The 26,428-nt window shown below is 42.7% G+C and overlaps 1 long non-coding RNA gene across 6 annotated transcripts in view; it reads right to left on the bottom strand.

Annotated features, from left to right (window-relative positions):
• The window catches only part of LOC122446123, a 93,178-nt gene extending 70,165 nt beyond the window's left edge, over positions 1-23,013 (bottom strand). For all 6 annotated transcript variants that reach the window (XR_006270777.1, XR_006270775.1, XR_006270776.1 and 3 more), the window contains exon 1: positions 22,912-23,013. This is a non-coding gene — a long non-coding RNA (uncharacterized LOC122446123). The remainder of the gene's footprint in view (positions 1-22,911) is intronic.
• Between the last annotated feature and the right edge of the window lie 3,415 nt (positions 23,014-26,428).

The following is a 26,428-nucleotide window of genomic DNA, read 5'->3' as shown; positions in this document are numbered from 1 at the left end:
CAGGTCTCGGTCTGGGAGGAATCTGAACTTTTGACCACTTATTATCCCAACGAAAGTATCCAGAATGTCTCCCAGAAACTCAAGATACCTATGAGACCCTTATCCTAAAATAACTGTGACAGTCTATTTACTTATCTGACCCCTACCATTAAACGACTTGTGATTACTGAAGGATAGATATTTTCTGAATTGTAATTCTTACCAGGCAAATTTAATAGCCTCGTGGCTTTTTGTCTTTTTAAGCCCCATGCTCATTCTCTTCCCGACTCTTTTTTTGTGATAGGGAAGAACAAATCTGACTCTATATTGGATCTGTGAAATCCAATATAGATCTCTTTTACTTTAACCTTTTACTTTTACTTTACCTTTCTATTCTATTGCTTTTGCTACAAGTCAGTCACTAAAGGGATGTTGCCTATAGCTTAAAGTATACATAAATGCTCCATCTCCAAGAATCCTGCCCCCCATGCCTGAGTTTAAGTTAAATAAAATACTTTCATTTAGTTTACAGAAAACATCCTAACCAGGCCTGTGTGAATGGCTGAAAGAAAGAAGAATTTAACACATCCTTTCCTGAGTCTGGCTGGAAACATTTCCAGCAACTTATTGCCTTTTTACTTTACCTCCTGTCTCCCACTCTTTGTTCCATAAAAGAAGCTAGCATCCAAACCTGGGCATCCAAACTGACATCCCAGAAGACCGTCTAGTTTTGCCATCTTCTCGGTCTGTTGGTTTTCTCGATAACGTCGCTATTCCTCACCCCACTAGCTAGTCTCTCAGTTGACTGGCGTTTTGTTGGGCCAGCAGTACAAGCTTGGACTCACTCGGTAACATTTGGGGGGTTACCTGGATCTGTGTTTCCTGAATTGCAATCCTTCAGACCCTAAATAAACTCTTTTCTTATTTGCAGCCTCCTGCCTTAGTTTTTGATTGACACCATCTGAAAGAAGCAGTGGGTAAGATTTGGGGACTTCAAAGGTGAGGAAGGCAATTAACATAGAGCTGGAAAAACAAATGTTTGGTAAACAAAGGACTGCTCTGCCATGCAGAGAATGGATACGGGGAGAATTTTTGTCTGTAAGTCCTCCAAGATTTCCCACCAGACCTGGCCCACATTCTTTGCAGATATCTCTAATGATAGTGCTCTTCCTAGACCAAGTTTATCTAAATTAATTTAGACAGCTAACAGGGAGGTACAAGAATGGACTTCTTGAGCCTTCTGTTGCTTATAAATAACCAGCCTAAAATAATCCTCACGCTAAAGAGACACATATCGGGGTGGCAAATTTTGCTCTCCTGCAATATTAACAGTGACATGGGTTTTTAATGGGCCCGAGAACTGAGTCAACATCTAAACAAGAAGAAAACGTGTCCCAGGGTCCAAACAGGGACACACAAATGATGTTTCAGAGCATCCCAACTCTGACACTCATCTCTTCCATAAAGACTGAGATAGCTCATCAATAGAATGGGCATACCACCTCTATGATCTTCCTTGGCAGACTTGAGGAGAATGGACCAGGCTGTGTCTTACAGTTTCAACAATGATACATGATTAAAGCTGAACTCAAGAGAGGTTCATCTCCTGCAGTGAAGAATTTCTCATTGAATGATTTATGCAAAGTTTTGGGAGTAGGGGTGGTTTGACGCTGATTTAAAGGATCCTTGCTAACTCAAGGGTCACAGTAGAGAGGAGAATTTGGAGAGGGAGGTTGGCCAAGGGCTTGGTTGGACTGGAGAACCCGAGGAACACAAAGGAATCACATGGTGACTAATTTATTTCTTCCTTCAGCATTTCCTTTTTCTCAAATCCAGACCCTATTGCATCTCAATAGTCTCAAAGTGGCCAAATGCCTTCTTCCAAAGAGCAGTGGCTTGCCACCTGCTGGTTTGTACTAACATAAACTATGCAGCCAGTTTCTTGTTTAAAGCCTCTCTGTAGGGTTCAGCTTAAGAAAGGAGGAATTAATTAACTGAATTAGCTGACTTTCTGCTCCAAGTACTGTTAAAGGGAACTAATCTTGAAGGGGTCTGTAAACAGTTCATTTACACATTTTTTTTTCCTATTGCGCAGCTTGTAGGATTTTACTTCTCTGATTAGAGACTGAACCCAAACCCTCAGCAGTGAAAGCAGAGTCTTAATCACTGAACAACCAGGAAATTTCTAATTTTTGTCATCTTAAAGGATTCAGTGAGCTTTTAAAATCCAAAGGCCTTAGTTTAGTACAGTTTGCCCTGAGTGAAATGTTAAACATTGACACCAATGCACAGCTCCTTCTCCCCTGCTTATTATAAACATTCAACCAACCACACTCATTATTCTTTTAGGGACATTAAATGACTAAATGCCAAGTCTTATTTTCACATTTCTGTTTTCATTTTACTAATTATCTCTTCATAGCTTTTGTAACTAGCCTTTATCAACCAGTGGGCAATGAGGCAGATTTTAAAAAGAACTTTTGTTTCTACAAATCGTTGGACTGGAGTCCACTCAGTGGCCTTGGCAAAGGAATGGCGATGGGAGAGACAGTGACTGGGGAGCCTGGTATTAACAAAACCTGGTAAACAAAGCGGTGCTCATGGAACTCAGATGTTATCTGTTCAAGACCCAGCTGGGTGGGATAATATAGCCAGATGATTTATTGTTCAAACCAGGGCACATATGAGAGTAAAGGGGACTGCTAGCTGCATGGGATGTCAGGACAAAAGAACTGAGACAGTCTTAGGAAAATCAGGATGCATAGTCACCATGCTGTTATCTGAAAAACAGTGCTTGTCTCTTGGTGAGTGTGGAACCAAGGCACAATCAAGTCAAAGAGCCAGAGAAGGGAGGACTGGGTACTTGGCAGCAAGTAAGGAGAGCACTGGAAATCTTTCCCAAATGAGTGGCTTCCTGAATAGCAAAACTGGGGAAGCTTCAAGCTGAGAGTACGTCATATTAATAAAGGGACAGAGTCCAAACTTTCAGTTCAGTTCAGTGCAGTCGCTCAGTCGTGTCTGACTCTTTGCGACCCCATGGACTGCAGCACTCCAGGCTTCCTTGTCCATCACCAGCTCCTGGAGCTTGCTGAAACTCATGTCCATTGAGTCAATGATGCCATCCAACCATCTAATCCTCTGTCGTCCCCTTCTCCTCCTGCCCCCAATCCCTCCCAGCATCAGGGTCTTTTCCAATGAGTCAACTCTTCGCATGAGGCAGCCAAAGTATTGGAGTTTCAGCTTCCGCATCAGTCCTTCCAATGAACACCCAGGACTGATCTCCTTTAGGATGGACTGGTTGGATCTCCTTGCAGCCCAAGGGACTCTCAACAGTCTTCTCCAGCACCACAGTTCAAAAGCATCAATTTTTCGGTGCTCAGCTTTCTTCACAGTCCAACTCTCACATCCATACATGACCACTGGAAAAACCATAGCCTTGACCAGATGGACCTTTTTGGCAATGTAATGTCTCTTCTTTTTAATATGCTATCTAGGTTGGTCATAACTTGCCTTCCAAGGAGTAAGCATCTTTTAATTTCATGGCTGCAGTCACCATCTGCAGTGATTTTGGAGCCCAGTAAAATAAAGTCTGACACTGTTTCCACTGTCTCCCTATTTCCCATGAAGTGATGGGACCAGATGCCATGATCTGCCAGGGTCCAGCCTCGGCAGGATCCAGGGGGTACCCTCGGGATGAATGGCGTCGGTGAGAGAAGACACGTGAGACCAGCCTTGATATGGCCAAGTCTCAGGATGAACGGCGAGGGAGAGAGAGAGAAAGAGAGAGAGAGAGAAAGTGACCAGATGGGGGTGTTTGCAGGGTCTGGCAATGCTTTATTTTTTACCGTGGCTTTTATACCCTAAATTAGTACATTTCTAAGGGGAAGATAGTTTAACATTACATCAGCTTGTTCTTCACGAAACCAGGGTGTTTTCTGCATACTTCTTTGTTTATGAGGGTCTTGTACATTATCTCCTGGCCTTGAGGCCTATTAACATTTTATGCAAGTCAGGTGAATGTAAACCTATTTTCTGTTTCTCTGGTGACCTTAACTGAAAGGTAGCAGTCTCATAGGGCAACAGTACAGAGTAGAAGCATAACCTTGTTAACACAAAAATTAATCCTTCTGCAGAAGTTGTCAGTTGCGTTTATCTAAGAAGTTTACCCCACACAGACTCTGCGGCTTCAGTGAGGTAGCCTCTGCCTAGCACACCTGGCTAACAGTTAACAACCGTCTCATTGTTACCACACTAGGGCTAAGCTCTTATTTTTCTAGATCTATAACTATATTAACAATGGTTTCCATTGCACAACCTTAGCACATTAAAAGTAAAAACACAGCAAGCAAAACACAGCAAGCAAACGTCAACCCAATAACCACCTATAGAATAATTTTTCCTATGTTTTCTAATAAGACTCCTTCACCCTCCAAAAAGGCTCTATGTCTATTAGGGCCTTTATATGATCAGGTTCTTTATGCTGTTTTATGATTAGGGTATTATGAGCAGTCATGCATATTAGTACCAAGGACATAAATGCATTTGCCAAACAAACTAAAATACCAGCAAAGGAGTTTAAATTAAAACACTCCTTTCACCCTAGATAATCTCATAAAATACCACCACCGGGGAAACTTATTGATTAAAGTTCTAAATTGATTCTTATTTGGAAAGAGATCAGGGAAGGCCTTCTGCCTGTGTCACAGAAATTAGGGAGTAGTCTATTGAAGCAAGTATGAGAAAGACAGATATCATCTTTAAGGTGAGCACCGGGGGCAGCTTTTCAGAATCCCTGAAAACCTGATCTGCCTTGCCTGTCAGGTTCTCTCCTCATGACCTTGTCATGGGTGGGATCTCATGTGCCGGCTCCCAGCAATGATCTTAGTTTTCTGAATGTTAAGCTTCAAGCCAACTTTTTCACTCTCCTCTTTCATCAAGAGGCTTTTTAGTTCCTCTTCACTTTCTGCCATAAGGGTGGTGTCATCTGCATATCTGAGGTTATTGATATTTCTCCCCGCAATCTTGATTTCAGCTTGTGCTTCTTCCAGCCCAGCGTTTCTCATGATGTACTTTGCATATAAGTTAAATAAGCTGGGTGACAATATACAGCCTTGATGTACTCCTTTTCCTATTTGGAACCAGTCTGTTGTTCCATGTCCAGCTCTAACTGTTGCTTCCTGACCTGCATACAGGTTTCTCAAGAGGCAGGTCAGGAGGTCTGGCATTCCCATCTCTTTCAGAATTTTCCACAGTTTATTGTGATCCACACAGTCAAAGGCTTTGGCATAGTCAATAAAGCAGAAGTAGATGTTTTTCTGGAACTCTCTTGCTTTTTCAATGATCCAGCGGATATTGGCAATTTGATCTCTGGTTCCTCTGCCTTTTCTAAAACCAGTTGAACATCTGGAAGTTCTCGGTTCACTTATTGCTGAAGCCTGGCTTGGAGAATTTTGAGCATTATTTTACTAGCGTGTGAGACGAGTGCAATTGTATGGTAGTTTGAACATTCTTTGGCATTGCCTTTCTTTGGGAATGGAATGAAAATTTACCTTTTCCAGTCCTGTGGCCACTGCTGAGCTTTCCAAATTTGCTGGCATATTGAGTGCAGCACTTTTATAGCATCACCTTTTAGGATTTGAAATAGCTCAACTGGAATTCCATCACCTCCACTAGCTTTGTTTGTAGTGATGCTTTCTAAGGCACACTTGACTTCACATTCCAGGATGTCTAGTTTAGGCCAAAAATGACTTCTCTTATGTCATGAAAGATGGGCACAATAAAGGATAAAAATGTAGAGACCTAGTAGATGCTGAAGAGATCAAGAAGAGATGGAAAGAATGTATGCAAGAACTGTATAAAAAAGATCTTAATGAACTGGATTACTATGATGATATAGTTAGTCACTCAGAGCCAGAGATTCTGGAGTGTGAAGTCAAGCAGGACTTAAGAAGCACCGCCATTAATAAAGCTAGTGGATGCAATGAAATTCCAGCAGAACTATCAAATCCCTAAGAGGCGGATGCCATCAAGGTTTTGCATTCATCATGTCAGCAAATCTGGAAGACCCAGCAGTGGCCACAGGACTGGAAAAGGTCAATCTTCATCCCAATTCCCAAGAAGGGTAGTACCAAAGAATGTGCTAACCATCAGACAATTGCCAAATGGGACTCATTTCCCAAATTGGACTCAATGGACTCAGTTGACAAATGGGACTCATTTCCCATGCTAGTAAGGTCATGCTTAAAATCTTGCATGCTAGGCTTCGGCATTATGTGAACCAAGAACTTCCAGATGTCCCAGTTGGGTTTAGAAAAGGAAGAGGAACTAGAGATCAAGTTGCCAATATTCTCTGGGTTATAGAGAAAGCAAGGGAATTTCAGAAAAACATCTATCTCTGTTTAATCAACTATGCTAAAGCCTTTGATTGTGTGGATCATGACAAACTATGGAAAGCTCTTAGAGAGATGGGAATACCAGACTATCTTACCTGTCTCCTGAGAAACCTGTATGCGGGTCAAGAAGCAACAGTTGGAACCCTGTAAGGAACAACTGATTTGTTCAAGATTGAGAAAATGCCAGGGTCCAGCTTCGGCAGGATCCAGGGGTACCCTCAGGATGAATGGCGTCGGCGAGAGAAGACACGTGAGACCAGCCTTGACAGGGCCAAGTCTGCGAGGGAGAGAGAGAGAGAGAGAGAGAGAGAAAGAGAGAGAGTGACCAGATGGGGGGTGCAGCAGAGTCTGGCAAATCTTTGTTTTTTACCATAGATTTTATATTCTAAGTTAGTACATTTTTAAGGGGAAGATAGTTTAATATTACATCAGCTTGTCCTACACGAAACCAGGGTGTTTTCTGCATACTTCTTTGTACATTATCTTCTGGCCTTGGGGCCTATTGACATTTTATGACCTAGGTGAATGCAAAGCTGTTTTCGGTAATTTATTCTTTAATGAACACAAGGTCAGTCCTTTTGCAGAAATTATCAGTTAAATTTATCTAAAAGGTTTACCACACAAAGACTCTGCAGCTCTGGTGAGGCAGCCCCTGTTTAGCATTCCTGGTTAAAATTAACAATTCTAAACTCTTATTTTTCTAAATCTTTAACTATAACCACTTTTAGAATAAATTTTTATGTTCTCTAATAGGGTTTCCTCACCTCCCAAAGGGCTCTGTACATATTAGGGCCTTTTGTGTGATCAGGTTCTTTATGCTGTTTACGATTAAGGTGTTGTGAACAGTCATGTGCATTAGTACGCATTTGCCAAGCAGGCTAGAATGCCAGTAAAGGAGTCTAAATTGAAACACTCCTTTCATCCTGGATAATCTTATAGGATACCACCGTCCGGGGGACAAACTGATTAAAGTTCTAAGTTGATTCTGTTTGGAGAGAGATCGGGGAAGGCCTTCTGCCTGTGTCACATAAATTAGAGAGTAGTCTAATACAGCAAGCATCAGAAAGACAGAGATCATCTTTAAGGTGAGGGCCGGGGCAGCTTTTCGAAATCCCTGAAGTCCTGATCCGCCTTGCCTGTCAGGTCTTCTCCTCATGACCTTGTCATGGGTGGGATCTCGTGTGCTGGCTCCCGGCAAGAAAGAAGTATGACAGGGCTGTCTGCTGTCACCCTGTTTGTTTATATGCGGAGCACATCATGAGAAATGTGCTGGATGAGTTACAATCTGGAATTAACATAGGTGGGAGAAACATCAACTGCACATATATAGATGACACCACTCTAACGGCAGAAAGCAAAGAGGAACTAAAGAGCCTCTAGATGAGGGTGAAGAAAGAGAGTGAAAGAGCCGGCTCAAGATTAAATATTAAAAAAACGAAGGTCACAGCATCCAGCTCCATTACTCGATGGTGAATAGAAAGGGAAAAGGTGGGAGTAGTGACAGATTTCCTCTTCTTGGGCTCCAATTTTAGTATATGTGCTGCCGAAGTGAGCACCTCTTCTTGGGCTCCAAAATCACTGCAGATGGTGACTGCAGCCATGAAACCAGAAGATGATTGCTTCCTGGTAGGAAAGTGATGACAAACCTAGACAGTGTGTTGAAAAGTAGAGACATCACTCTGCTGACAAAGGTCTGTAGAGTCAAGGCTATTGTCTTCCCTGGTGGCTCAGATGGTAAAGAATCTGCCTGTATTGTGGGAGACCTGGGTTCAATCCCTGGGTTGGGAAGATCCCCTGGAGGAGGGCATGGCAACCCACTCCAGTATTCTTGCCTGGAGAATCCCCATGGATAGAGGAGCGTGGCCGGCTACAGTCCATGGGGTCGCAAAGAGACAGACACAACTGAGCAGCTAAGCACAAACAGTCTTCCCAGTGGTCATGTACGGTTGTGAGAGCTGGACCATAAAGAGGGCAGAACGCCAAAGAAGTGATACCTTCGAACTGAGGTGCCGGAGAAGACTCCTGAGAGTAACTTGAACAGCAAGGAGATCAAACCAGTCAGTCTTAAGGGAGATCAACCCTGAATATTCCCTGGACAGACTGATGCTGAAGCTGAAGCTCCAGTATTTTGGTCCTCTAATGCAAACAGACGGCTCATTGGAAAAGTCCCTGATGCAGGGAAAGATTGAGGGCAGAAGGAGAAGAGGACGCCAGAGGATGAGATGGCTGGTTGGCATCACTGATGCAATGGACATGAACTTGGGCAAACTCCACGAGATGGTGAGGGAGAGGAAGGCCTGGGTGCTGCAGTCCAAGGGATCGCAAAGAGTAGGACACAACTGAGCGACTGAACAACAACATGTCAAGAAAGCCACGCCTGGTTTTCTTTCTGGGAACTCTATTCTGTCTCCTGACAGTGCTACTAGTCTCTTTAGCAGCAGCATTGTGATTGTGGAAAGTCATCTGACATTTCTGAGCCCATTTCTCAACTTAATAATGAGGATAACTTTGTCCTACAGACCTTTCACACGCATTAGTCTTGGAGATACACATTAACAAACTTTAAAATGTGCAAAAACATGATATAAATATGAGGTACTACCATATTTGATAAAGCCAAAACAAGTTTACTGCTTGCTACTGAGGGGCCAAATATACAGACAGCAGCCTGACCATGTATAAAAATAGAACAATCTGTGGCGACCTGCTCAGGAAACCAACTCCTTATCTACAATAAGCAATGTAAGAGGCCAGTCTGCTATAAGGCAGACTCACAAGAAGTCAGCTTGCTTTCTCTAATGAGAATCCAGGAAATTAAAGAATAACCTCTGTCATAATCAGCCCCAAATGGCCAGAACTTGCTTTTAATAACTGCAGCTTTCCTAATTTTTATCAAATTAGATAGATTCCAATTTAGGATCTATCAGAGAAAACCAAGTACCTACACTTACCTAGTCACACAGGATGTTCTGCTTAGGTTTAGGAAGTCTACAGCTCCCTCATGTCAACATCTTTCAACTGGCATATATATGAAGTCTTCCTGTTTTTCCCCCTAAAAAGCCTTGGCACTCCTCTGCCTGTCTTTGAGTTTCTGCCAAAATACAAGTGACAACGGTAGACTCCCTTAATACAGCAAGTTCTGACTAAAGAGCCTTTGTTTTTCTCATGAGGTTGGTCTTTATTTCCACATCTGATATTTGCATATGGGACCTCAGGTCCCAGGATATTGAATGGAACACTCCGTGCTGTCTTGAAATTGTCAACAAAGCCCTAAAGCTGAGGGAAACAGGAAATATTCCCAGAGTATTAGAATTACCCTACAGGAGGGATGCTTCAGCTTCTCAAGCAAGGGTGTTTGCATTTCCCGTGAGGCATTTGACTCCACAAATTTAGCAGAGCTTAAACCTTCTCAGTAGTACTCTTAGCAGGCGGCTGCCTGCCAGTGAGAGGGCCCACAGCCTGAGGGTAAAGGTCAGAAAATGTGCCGCTGGAAAACATCATCTAACCTTGGGTGCATGGGCATTCGGAATAGAGATTGCATTTTCCACCCTCCAGGGCTACGTTCTGGTGGATATGATGTGCAGCATCTATGCGGTAGAGAGGATTTCATTTTCTCTCTGACGTCCCTCCTCTGCCTTCTCCAGTTCTAGTGGATGCAAAGCAGAGTGGGAAGGAGTAAGAGTAGTTTTTCATGGAGAAAGAAATGACTCCCTACCCATTAAAGTTCTTTTGGCTGGTCAGTTTGAGCAAACTCTGGGAGATAGTGAAGGACAGGGAAGCCTGGCATGCTGCAGTCCATGGGGTTGCAAAGAGTTGGGCACAACTAAATGACGAACAACAAGATTAACAGGAGAAAATCAAACAAGTTTAATAACTTGTATACATGGGAGAGACCCAGAAAAACTGAATAACTCACTAAAATGGCTGAGACCTTCAGCTTCAGCTAAAGACAAAAGGGGATATTGTGGGTAGTGGTTTGGGACTTCAAAGGGGAGGAAGGCAATTGACATGAAGATGGAAAAACAAGTGTTCGTTTAAAAAAATGTTTGCTTGAAAAAGAAACTTTTAATTAAAAAAAATGTGCTTGGCCATGCAGACAGAGTGGGACGTAGACAGGAATGTTAACAGACTCTGCTATGTTCTTCCCTATCTACCACCACAGTTCATACTATAAATATCGCACACCTAGTTCATACTGTAATGATCTATAGTAGTGATGGCTACCTCCCTAAAACAGGTCCCTATCTAAATTCTTTGGGCAGTTAGGGGGAAGATCAAAGCATTTGTGTGTGTGTGTGTGTGGTTTTTTGTTTGTTTTTGTTTTGTTTTTAGTTGTTTGGGCCTTGATTGTTTTCAGCTCAAAATAATCTGCCTGCCAAAGAGACACACTTTGGGATGGCAAATTTTCCTTCCCTGCAGTAGATGTGTCCCTCTATCCCGTGCAAGCCCCCTTGGTCATTCAAGTTGGGGAGGAGGGACAGAGCATTGAGTTGATGTGAAACTGAAGCTTCTTATTGGGTTGGACTCAGCTTGGCTTTTTAATACCTAGATGTGATTAGGAAGCTTTGGGATCCACCCAAGGTGTCATTAAGGAACAGAAAATAGGTGCTTAATGAATATTTTAGTTCACTGGTCCAGATTCTCATATGCTCCATTTTCTTAAAATAGGACACTCTTGTAAGTTGTACAAAATACTTATAGATTGGGGCAGGCGCAAACACCAGAACTAAGGCCAACTTCTACCAAAAAGGGCACAAGTAGCCAAAATACATCATTTTAAACTTCAGTATGCGATAGCTTGCAGGATCCTGGGCTACAAGACTCTTGGTTTCTTCTTTATCATTGAATACACAGATTACAGTAGTCAAATAAATGGCTGATGGACCAATGAATGCATGATCCTGTATGACAACTATTTCCTTAATCTTTTCATTAAGTAGGCAGCTTTTCTCTTCAAACTTCTCCCTATATTTTTTAATGTTTAAAAGGCAATTTCTGTACATACTTCCAGCAAAACAGAAGTCTGGAAATGGAATTACAGATTTCTAAGCACTAATAAAGTAGATTAAAAACTGATTTGTTTTACACAATTTAAATCTTTGAGTTTAAATGTAAAGATGACTTAAGCAATCACTCATTTTTTTTTTGTGATAGATGCTGACACCTACTGGCCAAATTTGATATTAAATGCTTGAAATGTTTTCATCCCCCTCAGCCCCTCCTGGAAATGTCCCCTGTTGAAGGGGGAAGTTTGGTGGAGGAAGTATTAAGCCAAACTTGGGTCCACTCTCCTGCGCACAGTAAAGCAAACCTACTGACACCAAGTTGTGAAGGAAAGTGCCCTGCACCAAACAAGGAGTCCAGCGCAATTGGTCCTCAAAACCCTCGAACTCCTCAATCAGTTTCAGGAAGGTGTTTTTAAAAGCCCAGTGAGGGAGGGGAGTCATAGGGTTTGTGATCAGCTCATGGACAGTTCTCTGATTGGCTGGAGGTGACTCCTAAGGCTCAAGTGTGCTCATGGTCATCATTTGGTGGGGTTTTTCCCTTGTGGCTCAGCTGGTAAAGAATTTGCCTGCAATGAGGGAAACCTGGGTTTGATCCCTGGGTTGGGAAGATCCCCTGGAGAAGGGAAAGGCTACCCACTCCAGTATTATGGCCTAAAGAATTCCGTGGACTGCATAGTCCACGGGATCACAAAGAGTGGGACACGACTGAGCGATTTTCACTTTCACTTAGCATCTGTAAAACAATTCAGGATGTGTGCATCAGATACTGTTCTCTAGGTACTTCAGAGGGGAGCTAAAGCATAGGACATGGGGACAGGGGTCTGTCTTGGGAAAACTGCATAGGGTCCTGCTCCCTTACAGAAGGGGAAAAAAACCGTCGCTCCAAAGAGATGGAAGTACAACCACTGGGAAACAGAAACCCAAGAATGGGGAAAGAATGAAGGAACAGAATCTTGGGGTGGCTTCTGAAATGTCATCCGATTGACCCCACAACTCCTGATCCCCCGTCGTAAACCCTTTTTATCCCTGAGTTTTTCACTTGAGGTTCCAAGTGCACAGTTTCATTTTTAAACTAGACTTTGGAAAAGAGCCACCCTCCAAGCCACCAAATAGACATGCCTCTGGATCCTTTTCTGCATATTGCCGTGGCACCTGATCATTAGCATCCACACTATCGCTGAGATGTTCTGGATGCCTACCCTGTGCTACCATACTAACTGCTTTATAAGTAGGCAGACCCTAGAGTTAGGCTAGCAGGAGTCCAGGACTGGTTCTGCTATTTACAAATTCTGTGACTTTAGTCAGGGGACTTAATCTCTCTCTCCTTGTCTCTAAAATGGGGATAACAGTAGAGCCTATAGCATACAGTGCTTGTGAGGTTTTAAAGGGTTTACATATGTAAAGTGCTCAAAACAGTGCCTGGTATGTCCCAAGTGCTATACGAATGTTACTTATTGTTACTTTGATTTTTCTTTACAATAACAGTCTGAAATAAATACTGTTATTTTCAAAATTAGGAAAATTTTTTTTGGGGGGGTGTGGCAGTGTAAAGAGGCTAGATGGGGGGGGATATTTGTATGCATATGGTTGATTCAAACCAGTCAATCTTAAGGGAAAATCAACCTTGAAGAACTGATGCTGAAGCTGGAGCTCCAGTATTTTGGTCTTCTGATGTGAACAACTGACTCACTGGAAAAGTCCCTGGGACTTTTGTCACTGGGAAAGATTAAGGGCAGGAGAAGGGGTCATCAGAGGATGAGATGACTGGATGACATCACTGATGCAATGGACATGAAGTTGGGCAAACTTCTGGAGATGGTGAGGGACAGGGAGGCCTGACCTGCTGCAGTCCATGGGGTCATAAAGAATCAGAAAATGACTGGGCGACTGAACAACAACAACAACACAGCTAATTCACTTTGTTGTACTGCAGAAATTAACACAACATTGTAAAGCAACAATACTCCAATTTAAAAAAAAATAAGAAAATTAGAAAACTGAGGCTTAGTTGTATGAGTTAGAAATGCTTTCAGCCCCTCTCCTACTGATAACCACTAACATCATTCCTTCCCTCCCATCTTCAGGCTTAAGAGTAGAACTGGCTTTCTACTACCAAGAGTCCCTTCCTGATTTTCTTAACCCTGACATGACAAATTATTATATTCCATCTGTTACTTGCCAGAGCCCTGACAAACACCTTATATTTACATAGTCTCCCATAATATTGTTTTATGTATAGCTTCAGTTCAGTTCAGTCACTCAGTCATATCCAACTCTTCGCGACCCATGGTCCATAGCATGCCAGGCCTCCCTGTCCATCACCAACTCCTGGAGTCTACTCAAACTCATCTCCATTGAGTCGGTGATGCCATCCAACCATCTCATCCTCTGTCATCCCCATCTCCTCCTGCCTTCAATCTTTCCCAGCATCAGGGTCTTTTCAAATGAGTCAGCTCTTCATATCATGTGGCCAAAGTATTAAGAGGTCTTATTCTGTGGAGATTTCAACCTATAGCTTTGTCCCCATACATCCTTGTTACCCCAGGTGCCCATAATGGTGTGTTCCATCAGCATATGCACAGCAACTTTGCTGTAGAATGAGAATGTCTTAATTCCATGAGGCACGCAGGAAAGAATTAGAGTTACATGCTTCCTTTACTAGTAGTCCAACCAAACATGATTGCAACTTTTATGGCTGTATCTGTCCAATCTTGTCCTGCTTAATCTGAGTCCCAGACCTTGTCCTGTCTTCCTAAGGAATCCAACTTCTCTATGCTATCCTTTATCTTGCATCCTTTGCATCTAAGAATTTTGCCCCAGTATAAATAACTCTTTGTTTCTCTGCCTGGGCTAAATTCCCCTCAGTTCAATTCAGTTCAGCTGCTCAGTCACTTCCGACTCTTTGTGATCCCGTGGACTGCAGCACGCTAAGCTTCCCTGTCTTTCACCATCTCCCGGAGTTTGCTCAAACTCATGTCCACTGAGTCAGTGATACCATCCAACCATCTCGTCCTCCATCGTCCCCTTCTCCTCCTGCCTTCAATCTTTCCCAACATCAGGGTTTTTTCCAATGAGTCCCATAGCAGCTCCCATTCTTAGCCATTTCACCTCTTCCTTTTTCCTCCTTTCTCTAGTCCAATCTTCTTTCCCTGTTTTCCTGGCTTACACGTGGAACAAGGTACCACTAAAAACCCACTTTCCCAGGTCTAGTATCCCATTGTTTGTCAGTCATTTGCAGACCTTCTCTGGTGGTTCAGTTGTTAAAGAATCCTCCTGCAATGCAGGAGACCCGGGTTTGATCCCTGGATTGGGAAGATCCCCTGGAGAAGGGCATGGCAACCCACTCCAGTATTCGTGCCTGGAGAATCCCATGGACAGATGGAGTCTGGCAGGATACAGTCCATGGGGTCACAAAGAGTTGGACACAACTGAAGCAAATCAGCACACAGCATATGCATGTAAAAAACTAGCAAAGAGTTTGATGATGTTTTGTAAAAACGTTCACTCTATCACTCCATAGTTTGAGCAGAATATGAATAAGGCATATATTCTTGGAGGTTTTGGAGCAAATAACAGTCCAAAGCACTGTTTTCAGACATTTAACTTTATGACTTGATGAAGAATAAATTCATAGCATGTGGTTTCTGGCAAGGCCCTCAGAGGCAAGGAAAAGAAGTCTTGGAGGTTTCACAGCTTGATAATGAACAGTATCGTTAACAGAAATAGAGAAGTCAGGAGAGAAGAAGCAGCTGCTCAGGATTTTGATTGCAAGTGACAGAAATGAAATTTGAACTTCTATGGACAAAAACGGAAACTTTATTGGTTCATGAAACCAAACTGCAGAAAAAGCAGGTGTGACACGGAGTCTCAACAACATTTGGCAGCAGGAACCAGAAGTTTATCCCATTCTCCATCTGCATCTCTGTTTCTCCTGTCTGGGTTCAGGTCATTTGTGAAGCTGGAATACAACTGCCAGCATTTCCCAGGCTCACATTCTCCCCACTCTCACACCAGAGATGACAGTTTCAATGGAAAAACCCCTGGAACACTCTGATGGATCCGTGGGGTCACATGCCCACTTTAGTCGGAGGGAAGAGGCAGAGCACTCTGCTTAGCAGCACCCACTAAAATCACAAGACTGGTGGGTAGAGCAGTTCCTCAAAACAAAGGGAGGAAACATTTGCAAAAAGAAATGGGAGTACATGCTAGATAAATAAAGCAACTGGTGTTTACCATAGGGGACAGGCAGATAGTGTTGTGTTTGCTTCTTTTGACATTTAAAATTAGGTAAACTAGCATAAACCCCAAGATCACAGAGTCACATAATCTCAGGGTCCCATAAAAGTCATCTGATCCTACATCCTCTCTAATATATTCATCGTTTTGGTAATTTTCTGAACAATCGATCTTCCAGCAGGCATTCAAACAATTCATCCCCTCCTTAAGCCCTCTGGCCATTGTAAAATGTTTCTGGTTGTTACAAAGTTGTTCCTTATAGTCAGATGAAAATCTATTACTTTATTGTCTATTACTCTACCTGGGAGTCAATGGCAACTCCTTCCCTTGGTGGTAACCATAATGAATCACTTCTGTTGTGCAGGTTTGAAGAGAGTTCTCATTTTCCCTAATGAGCCTTTTATTCCCAGGCTAAGTATCAATTTACTCCAATTATTTCTCATGTGGCATGAAGAGTAAGTCCCTTTGGACCTTTGTTCAGTGAACTCTTTCAACATTCAACAAATGATTAATCATGCACTTGCTTGTGTCAAGCAGTAAACTAGACCTTGAGAATAAGGTGATGAGAAAAGCATTACATTCTTCTTCTAAGGAAGTTTACAATCTAGGAGGAGAGAAAAGTATTGTGTATATAGTCACACAAAAAGTGAACAATAAAAGGTATTATAAAGAAAAACTATTATGTTTCAGTGCTCAGAATCATACAAAATGCTTCATGTATGGTCTTGCCAGTGGTGATAGGGAGTGGATTAAATATATCCACAAATTCTTTGCCGCTGTCTTCAAAAGGTTGCCTTGAGTATGAGCTGAACTTGTGACTTGCTTCTAATGAATAGAAAAAAAGCAGAAGTGACAGAATGCCACTCCAGAGATTAGCTCATAAAAGGCATTGTTAGTTTTCTGCTTGCTCTTTTTTGAATCACTCCCTCTGGGGAAAGCCAGCTTCTATGTCTTGAGAAAACCCCAAAGCCCTAATAAAAAAACCTATGGTGAGGAACTGAGGCCTCCAGACAACAGCCAAGTGTGCAATCATAGAAGGTTTCTTCCAGCCTCAGACAAGCCTTCAAATGACCACATCCCAGCCAAAAGTTTCATTGCAACCTTGTGAGAGACACTGAACCAGAAACACCCAGCAAACCAATCCTAAATTGCTGACCCACAGAAACTGAGATAACAAATACTTGCTTTAAGCTGCTACTTCTGGTAGACAGAGTGCCTGAAGAACTATGGACGGAGGTTCGTGACATTATACAGGAGGCCGTGATCAAAACCATCCTCAAGAAGAAGAAATGCAAAAAGGCAAAATGGTTGTCTGAGGAGGCCTTACAAATAGCTGAGAAAAGAAGAGAAGGGAAAAGCAAAGGAGAAAAGGGAAGATATACCCATTGAATGCAGAGTTCCAGAGAATAGCAAGGAGAGACAAGAAAACCTTCCTCAGTGATCAGTGCAAAGAAATAGAGGAAAACAATAGAATGGGAGAGACTAGAGATCTCTTCAAGAAAATTAGAGATACCAAGGGAACATTTCATGCAAAGATGGGCAACAATAAAGTACAGAAATGGTATGGACCTAACAGAAGCAGAAGATGTTAAGAAGTGGCAAGAATACACAGAAGAATTATACAAAAAAGATCTTCATGACCCAGATAATCGCGATGGTGTGATCACTCACTTATTGCCAGACATCCTGGAATAAGAAGTCAAGTGGGCCTTAGGAAGCATCATTACGAACAAAGTTAGTGGAGGTGATGGAATTCCAGTTGAGCTATTTCAAATCCTGAAAGATGATGCTGTGAAAGTGCTGCACTCAATATGCCAGCAAATTTGGAAAACTCAGCAGTGGCCACAGGACTGGAAAAGGTCAGTTTTCATTCCAATCCCAAAGAAAGGCAATGCCAAAGAATGTTCAAACTACAATATAATTACACTCATCTCACACACTAGTAACATAATGCTCAAAATTCTCCAAGCCAGGCTTCAACAGTATATGAACCATGAACTTTCAGATGTTCAAACTGGATTTAGAAAAGGCAGAAGAACCAGACATCAAATTGCCAACATCCGTTTGATCATCAAAAAAGCAAGAGAGTTCCAGAAAAACATCTACTTCTGCTTTATTGACTATGCCAAAGCCTTTGACTGTGTGGATAATTCTTCAAGAGATGGAAATACCAGACTACCTGACCTGCCTCTTGAGAAATCTGTATGCAGGTCAGGAAGCAACAGTTAGAATTGGACATGAAACAACAGAAACGGTGGGCTGGATGAAGCACAAGCTGGAATCAAGATTGTTGTGAGAAATATCAATAACCTCAGATATGCAGATGATACCACCCTTACGGTAGAAAGTGAAGAAGAACTAAAGAGCTTCTTGATGAAAGTGAAAGAGGAGAGTGAAAAAGTTGGCTTAAAACTCAGCATTCGAAAAAGTAAGATCATGGCATCTGGTCCCATCACTTCATGGCAAATAGATGGGGAAACAATGGAAACAGTGACAGACTTTATTTTGGGGGGTTCCAAAATCACTGCAGATGGTGACTGCAGCCATGAAATTAAAAGATGCTTGCTCTTTGGAAGAAAAATTATGACCAACCTAGACAACATATTAAAAAGCAGAGACATTACTTTGCCAACAAAGGTCCATCTAGTCAAAGCTATGGTTTTTCCAGTAGTCATGTATGGATGTGAGAGTTGGACTATAAAGAAAGCTGAGTGCCGAAGAATTGATGCTTTTGAACTGTGGTGTTGGAGAAGATTCTTGAGGATCCCTTGGACTGCAAGGAAATCCAACCAGCCCATCCTAAAGAAGGTCAGTCCTGAGAGTTCATTGGAAGGACTGAAGCTGAAGCTGAAACTCCAATCCTTTGACCACCTGATGTGAAGAACTGACTCATTTGAAAAGACCCTGATGCTGGGAAAGATTGAAGGTGGGAGGAGAAGGGGACGACAGAGGATGAGATGGTTGGATGGCATCACCGACTCAACGGACATGAGTTTGAGTAAACTCTGGAAGCTGGTGTTGGACAGAGAGGCCTGGCGTGCTGCAGTCCATGGAGTCGCAAAGAGTCAGACACGACTGAGTGACTGAACTGAACTGAACTGAAGCTGCTACCTCTGGAGCATAATTGATTATGCCCCACTACTGACTGTTAATATAATCAAAGTGTAACAACTGTACATCCATCCCATGAAATAAAATTCGTATTTTATGGAAAGACAAGAAAAACTTAAACATAAAAAGTTCTCTGCCCTTTGGCCTCCCCTCTCTCCGCACTGTGCATTATGCATCCACCAAATCTCTCCCATTGGCAGGAATACCTGCTCAGCCATAAGGAGCACCATTCTCCTAGCATAGGGCTTCCCTAGTGGCTCAGATGGTAAAGAATCTGCCTGCAATGTGGGAGACCTGGGTTCGAACCCGGGGCTGGGAAGATCCCATGGAGGAGGGCATGGAAGATCCTTCTTGATCTTGTAAGGGGTCACATGACCTACTAGAATGACACTTAGATCTGGATTATGTAAACTGTCAATAATACATCACTTGATGTACAGCCCTTTGTCTCAAAAAAACTTATACAGCTGTACCTTGACATCTAGCAGGCAAAATAGTTTTCAGAGCTTTCTGAGATGCTCTTCCCAGGTTATAATCTTCAAATGAATAAAACTCTCCATTTATTTCTTAGGTCAACTGATGAATTTTTCATCGATAATCTCACACTGACCATTTTGACTGTCACATTACCCTATTGATTCATGTTGATTTTACGGTCATAGAATATTTCTGTTATATTTTCTCTCATATTCTGCTAACTTAGCACATTATTCTAGCCTGTCAAAATCTCTGGGAGTTTAATTTTCTTTCAGGATGACAATTATCCCTACTGCTTTGTGCCACTTCATGGAAGGAGCAGGACAATAACATCAAAATCCAAGAACCAGGTAGTAGGCCCAGAGTTGCCACTAGGCACTTGAGTGACAAGGAGAAAATCTCCCAATGTCCTTCAGCCTCAGTTTCTTCATATGCAAACTGAGTATAGTAATGCTGGTTTCAGGAGATGGAAGTGGGGAGGACAAGACAGGGGTAAGAGGTTAAGAGGTACAAGCTACTAGGTATAAAATAAATAGGATATATTGTACAGCACATGGAATACAGCCGATAGTTTTTCTACAAGTGGAGCATAATCTTTAAAAATTGTGAATCAGTATGCTATACATCTGAAACTTGTATAATACTGTAAATCAATTACACCTTAAATGCATACATACATATATATTTAAAGCAAGCTGATTTCATGAGCCTCTGAGGACAAACCTGAGACCTGTTCCTAGATCTAGGACTTATGAGCTAAAATGGACATTTTTCACTGCCAAGCTTTTACTCAAACTTTGTCCCCTTCTTCTGGAAACAGTACTAGAATTTCTGGGGGAAACACCCCTCCTACACTCTCAGTCCATATGGTTTAGCAAGCTTGATACCACCTCCCCAGCCCTAGGAATAGTGTTCAGTTATAATGCAAGGGAAAACTCAATTACAAGTGACTTTCAACTATAGAAATGTTTATAGTATAGTTGTAGAAGGTTTCTACAAACCTAGACAGCGTATTAAAAAGCAGAGACATCAGTTTACCTACAAAGGCGGGTATAGTCAAAGCTATGGTTTTTCCAGTAGTCATGAATGGATGTGAGAGTTGGACTATAAAGAAGGCTGAGTGCCAAAGAATTGATGCTTTCCAACTGTGGTGTTGGAGAAGACTCTTGAGTCCTTTGGACTGCAAGGAGATCAAACCAGTCAATCCTAAAGGAAATCAACCCTGAATATTCATTGGAAGGACTGATGCTGAAATTGAAGCTCCAATTCTTTGGCCACCTGATGTGAAGAGCCGACTCATTGGAAAAAACCCTGATGCAGGGAAAGATGGAAGGCAGGAGGAGAAGGGATGACAGAGGACGAGATGGTCAGATTCAATGATTCACTGATTCCACTGATTCAATAGACATGAGTTAGAGCAAGCTCCAGGAGATGCTGAAGGACAGGGAAGCCTGGCATGCTGCAGTCCATGGGGTCGCAAAGAGTTGGGACACGACTGAGCTACTGAACAACAAAAGAAGGTTTCTGATTAGTTGAACAATGCCAGACTCTAGGCCTGCATCTCTGAGATTCTCTTGGCCTTCTCCTCATTGTCATGCTCCAGCATTTTTATCATCACAAATTAATGTCAAAGTAGGAAGTTGCTGGGTGGGGTGTGGTTTATACACAAAGGAAGACTAGTTTCTCATTTAATCAGGGAAGAAGATTGTTATGACTTTGTTAAATTGATATTTATTAAGTAGACTCCCGGAATGCTGGACAAAAGAACACAAGAGGAATTGAAATAGAGGTCAATTTCATATATAAATAAGTAGAGGTTTATTCCCTCCACAAGTACTGAAGGAAGTACACTGCACTCTTTGATGCACCACACAGGGAAGTTAAGGCAGGGTGCAAGCAGAAAGAGAGACAGGACCTGGGGTACATGCATTTATCAGGCTCTGTGGGTGGAGTGCTATGGAGTACTCAGGCTAAGGCTGAAATGATCCATTCAAAAGAGCAGGGCTTATTTTTAAAATGGATAATCAACAAGGGCCTACTCTATAGCATACGGAACTCTGCTCAATGTTATGTGGCAGCCTGGATGGGAGGGGAGTTTGGGAGAGAATATCGGATACATGTATATGTATGGCTGAGTCCTTTTGCTATGCACCTGAAACTATCACACGATACTATTAACTGACTATACCCCAATACAAAATAAAAAGTAAAAAATAAAAAATAAAAAGATCAGGGCTTCGGAAAGTACCAACAGGGGTCTTATCGAAGAGGTGAGGGGCACAGTGGGAAGACCCTGCAAGGTAGGAGGGACTATTTATCACAGAGGCTATTGGGGAAGTCATATCAGTTACTGACATTTACTTGTGACTCTGCAGGCTATTTATGATTTAGACTATGAGCTTGCATGACGGGGCTAGTGATAGTTTAAATCTCCCATAGGTCACTTTGCCAAACAAAGGAGATGCTTAGGCAGCAGCACCATGGAGTAGCTAAACTCTCAGTAAAAATTTTCCCTGGAAGTCTGAAAGATCACCTCAATGGCCAGACTCAATCACATGAACATCCTTAGCTGTAAGGGAAGCAGAGAAATTGAGTATTTGGCTTTTTCAGACTCTCACTAAATGGAGAAGAAGGCTGGGAAATGCTACTGGGTAGGCAGTTAGTCAACAACATATGCCATAGGTAAGCACATGACCCAGCAAGCCAACCAGCACATTCCATCCTCCCAGTCACAGGACAGGTGCTTGGATGTTTGGATACACGATTCTCCGTGGATCTTGCAAGTCAGAAATACTGTGGCTATCTTGCCACCAGCATCAAGGAGTCTGCCTGAGACTGGTGCCAACACAGAGGGAACAGAGGTGAGAGGCAAAGAGAAGCATATTCATGTTGACCTCATCTGAGTGCTTTGTTACCGGCATTCCTGAGTTAGCCACGCTTCTCGGACCTGATGTAAATGTGAGCCAGTAAATCCCAAGCCCAACGTGTTACTTTAGTAACCGCAGTGAACTGTGTTTCCCAGTATTCATACCTTGTATGGTCTCTCACCTTGAATCTGTGCCAGCCTTCTGCCTTACTTTAACCAATAAATTATGGTAAAAGTGACATTGTGTAAGTTCTGGCCCTAAAGCCTTAAGATTACAGCTATTACACTCTTGGAAACCGGCCACTGTAAAACAAGTCCACCCTGTGCTGTGAAGAAGCCTAAGCTAATCATGAGGAAGAGCTATATGGACTAGAACTGAGGAGCCTAGCTGTATTAATTAGCCAGGTTTCTCCAGAGAAACAGAGCTAATAGGATCAACAAATATATATAGATTTAAAAAGCATTTATTTACCTGTTTATTTGGCTGTGTCATGTCTTAGTTGTGGCATGTGGGATCTAGTTCCCTAACTGGGGATCAAACCCAGTGTCCCTGCACTGGGAGCATGGAGTCCTAATCTCTGGACCACGAGGGACGTCCCTAGAGATTTATTATAAGGGATTAGCTCACATGAGTGTGGAGGCTCAGAAGTCCCATGATTTGCCATCTATAAGCTGGAGGCCCAGGAAAGCTGATGTTTTGTTCCAGCTCAAGACCAAAGGCTTGAGAACAAACAAAGCCAATGTCATAAGTTCCAGCTAGAGTCTAGTGCCCCAAGAACCAGGAGTGTCAATATCCAAGGAGAGCAGACGGATATCACAATTCAAACATAAAGAGCAAACTTACCTTTCCTCTGCCTTTTGTTCTATTCAGGCCTTCAGGGGATTGCATGAAGCCCACACACACTGGTGAGGTTGATCTTTACTCAGTCAACCAATTCGAATGCTAATCTCTTTCAGACACTCCCCTCACAGACACACCCAGAAATAATATTTTACCAGTTATCTGAGAGCATGCCTTAGCCCAGTCATGTTGCCATAGAAAATTAACCGTCCTTCTAGCTGAGAGCAAGAACTGAGGCTCCCAACTGACAGCACAGACTCACAGACCATGTGAAAGAGCCATTGTGGAACTGGATGTTCCACCCCCAACTGATAAGCTTTCCCCCTGAGCCCCGTCCACACTGTGAATAAATAAAATGGTTGTTGTTTTAAGTTACTAAGTTGTGGAGTAGTATATGACATAGCACTAGACAATTGACACTTGATATATGCTTTTCTTCCACTCATTGAGTTATTTTTAGGATTAAATGAAATATCATATATAAAAGCACCTATTAATGCTAAAGATTCTTACCAACTCCCAGTGACCACTGCTTTCCCACCTGCCTTGCAGAAATCTGGGAACACCACCTCCAGCATAGCCTTGATTTTGAAGCTTTGCAAATCATCAAAAATAAAAATAAGGTTAACTTAATTAGTAAATTCTTATTGACTCTCAGTGATCACTGCTTTCCTAAGTGGGTAAAGGATTCATTAAGTGGAGCTTTGCCACGGATAAAGAAAGGCACAGAAAGCCATTTAAAACCCAGTTTTGTCCATTCCTACATTTGTTTCTTGTTTATTTCTCTTCCCTTCTTTCTCCTATCCCACTCCTCCTCTACCTGCCATCTCCAGATTAGACAAAGTTTCTCTGACCTTGGCTTGGAAGTAGACTGGTTCTACTTGGCTCTAAGAGAGAACATTTACCAGTGCTTCTCCCATGGACTGCCTGGGCATGGAGGAGGTTCCCCTCCAGGACTGAGATCCTGGATAGGTTTTGAAGTTTTAAATGTGAAGGGGACCTAAATGGCCTCTCTTCAGTAAAGTCCCAATGGGACAAAACAGCAGACACTGTAAATAAGATTGGGGTTCTGAGCTGAGTGGAGAGAGGACGGGAGGCAAGACCTCAGACTAAAAATGGCTGTAGTGGTGTGGGCAAGTGGGCCCAAGAAATATTTCCTGAGGACCCCAGCACCCATGTATGTATGGGGACAGAAGCGATTTCCCTAAATTCAATGCAGGCATAGTAAAGGGCAGCAACAATGCTATGGGGTTCATGTGGGCCTGGTATGATGTTGGAAACCAGGAGCTCAGTGCTCCTGAGAAGGCACCCAGTGAGCCAAGGTGGGGATGATGACTAGGACTTTTGTGGATTAACAACTAAAGACCAGGTGAAAATGAGGACTTCCTAGCACATGCCAGCAAACAAAAACCAGGCATTTGACTTGGCCCCATCCCCACCATTCTCTCCAGTAGTTAAACACTCAATACCAGTGTTTGATGTAACACTGGGAAAGTGGTCTGGCAATCACTCAAATCCAGACAAGGGCTTATAACAGAAATCAAGTTCATTCGTGGAAAGCTAAGTGTTCATACCTTGCATACCTGAGTTTGTTAATCAAACATATTCTCCAGGATTCTGGTAAAATAGTTTGCAGGTATACTGCCTGTATTCAGATCTGACCTCTGCAGGTGCTATCACCCCATGCCACCATGACATGGGCACTTGGCATGGCCCAATTGATTCAGATCATGAAGGTGGAAGAGCTCACAGCCAGCAAAGTGGCACTGACCGGTAGTCAAGCAGCTTCCCAAGTCCAAGATCAAGTTCCCACTGGCCCCTTGGGTCCTGCCCAGCACAAGCCACACTTATCAAGAAGCCCAACACCTCCTTTTAGATGCAAGGCCCTCCCCATCCCTGATCAAGCCAAATAAATTCCTTGGGGGGAAAAAAACAAAACATGCTCTTCACCTGGGGAATATGTAAAAGAGAGATCTGAAAGCGGGGTAGGGACTAGTTGAATGTATAAGGAGGGATGAAAGTTCCAGGCAAAGAGGGAAACATGTGTTCTCTTGTTTTCAGAGAACTGTGTAGTTCATTTTGAATGATGTCCCATCCAAAAGAAGTTTTATTTGTATGTTCTTCAATGCCATTAAAGGGACAATTTTCAAAAGTCACACAAAGGCAGTGGTTTCTGGTTCATTAAGATGTTTTCTTCTCTCTGTAATATTATTGCCTTACCCAATCTTGCAGAATACTGTAGACCACTTTGAATGATATTGTTTTAACAGAAGCCTAATAGAGTACCCACCCATTTCTCAGTGAACCCGTTCAGAGTGAACTGCTCAACCGTGAAAGTAGACTCCTGGCAACCTGGTTTGTGATAGATGATCCTGGGCAACTATAAACCAGATCCAGTGAGACAGCTGGCTCAATTTGAACCAATCAGATTCTCTCCTGAAAATTAAGTTTGGCAGCTAAGGAGCTGCTCGTTATTCTCGGGGTACAGCTGGAACGGAGGGACACTTAACCACAGAAGCTGAGAGACTTTTCTTGCACTAAACAGAGAAATGAAGAAAGAGAAGAAGAAGCAGAGGGGCAAGGAGATCCAGGGTCAAGGAAGCATCTATCTCCAGAGAGAAAGAGAGAGGTCAAAGAGTGCCTTAGTTCCTGACGGGAGCCGGGCAGGGGACTCAGCTGTGTTCCTGCCCTTGGGTTCTGAGACACAGCAAGGCTATCCTTATATATTCTCTGTTCTCCCACCAGACCATTCTGAAGTGAATTCAAATGAATCTCATTACATGCAAAAAAGGGTTCAAAGACAAGATAATGAATGTGTGCCTTTGTTCCCTAGAGGGTCAGTTGGTAGCTACATCATGCTCAAGCAGCAATGTTACAAGACCTCAAATTAAGATTATTCCCTGCTCAAAATGCATGCTTGCATGCTTATGACTTGGCAAACTTTCTTCTGAGTCTCTGTAAAGTCCTGGTAAATCTCAGTCAGCTGCTGCCTGCTCCTTGTTCCCCAGTAGGTTAGGTCGGCAACTTTTGCATCCTCATACTATCCTGCTCAAAGCACAACAGGTAAGTAAGACCTCCAACACATGTGGATGCAGTGGTGCACAATATGGACCGGGTCTCTACCTACCTAGAGCATTCAGCTATTGGGCATCCACACATGCAATGTTCAGTCAGGTCCGACTCTTTGCAATGCTATGTACTGTAGCTCACCAGACTCCGATGTCTGTGGGATTTTCTAGGCAAGAATACTGGAGTAGATTGCCATTTCCTCCTCCAGGGGATCTTCCTGACCCCCAGACTGAATCTGCATCTTCTGTGTCTCCTACACTGTAGGAAGATTCTTTACCACTTGGGCCATCGGGGAAGTTTCCAGCTATTGGGGGACACAGGTAATTCAACAGAAAATTAAACTGTAATTCCAATTAAGCACTGTGTAGCCATCGGAAAGTACAGCTTGCCAGAGAGACGCACAACAGGGGTACCTAATGCAGTCAGGGAGGTGTGGAAGAAAAGTGATTTG

Source organism: Cervus canadensis, chromosome 8, assembly GCF_019320065.1.
Source record: "Cervus canadensis isolate Bull #8, Minnesota chromosome 8, ASM1932006v1, whole genome shotgun sequence".
NCBI lineage: Eukaryota > Metazoa > Chordata > Mammalia > Artiodactyla > Cervidae > Cervus > Cervus canadensis.
Note: the sequence above shows the minus strand (reverse complement) of the source record. Positions and strands in the feature narration are given on the sequence as shown.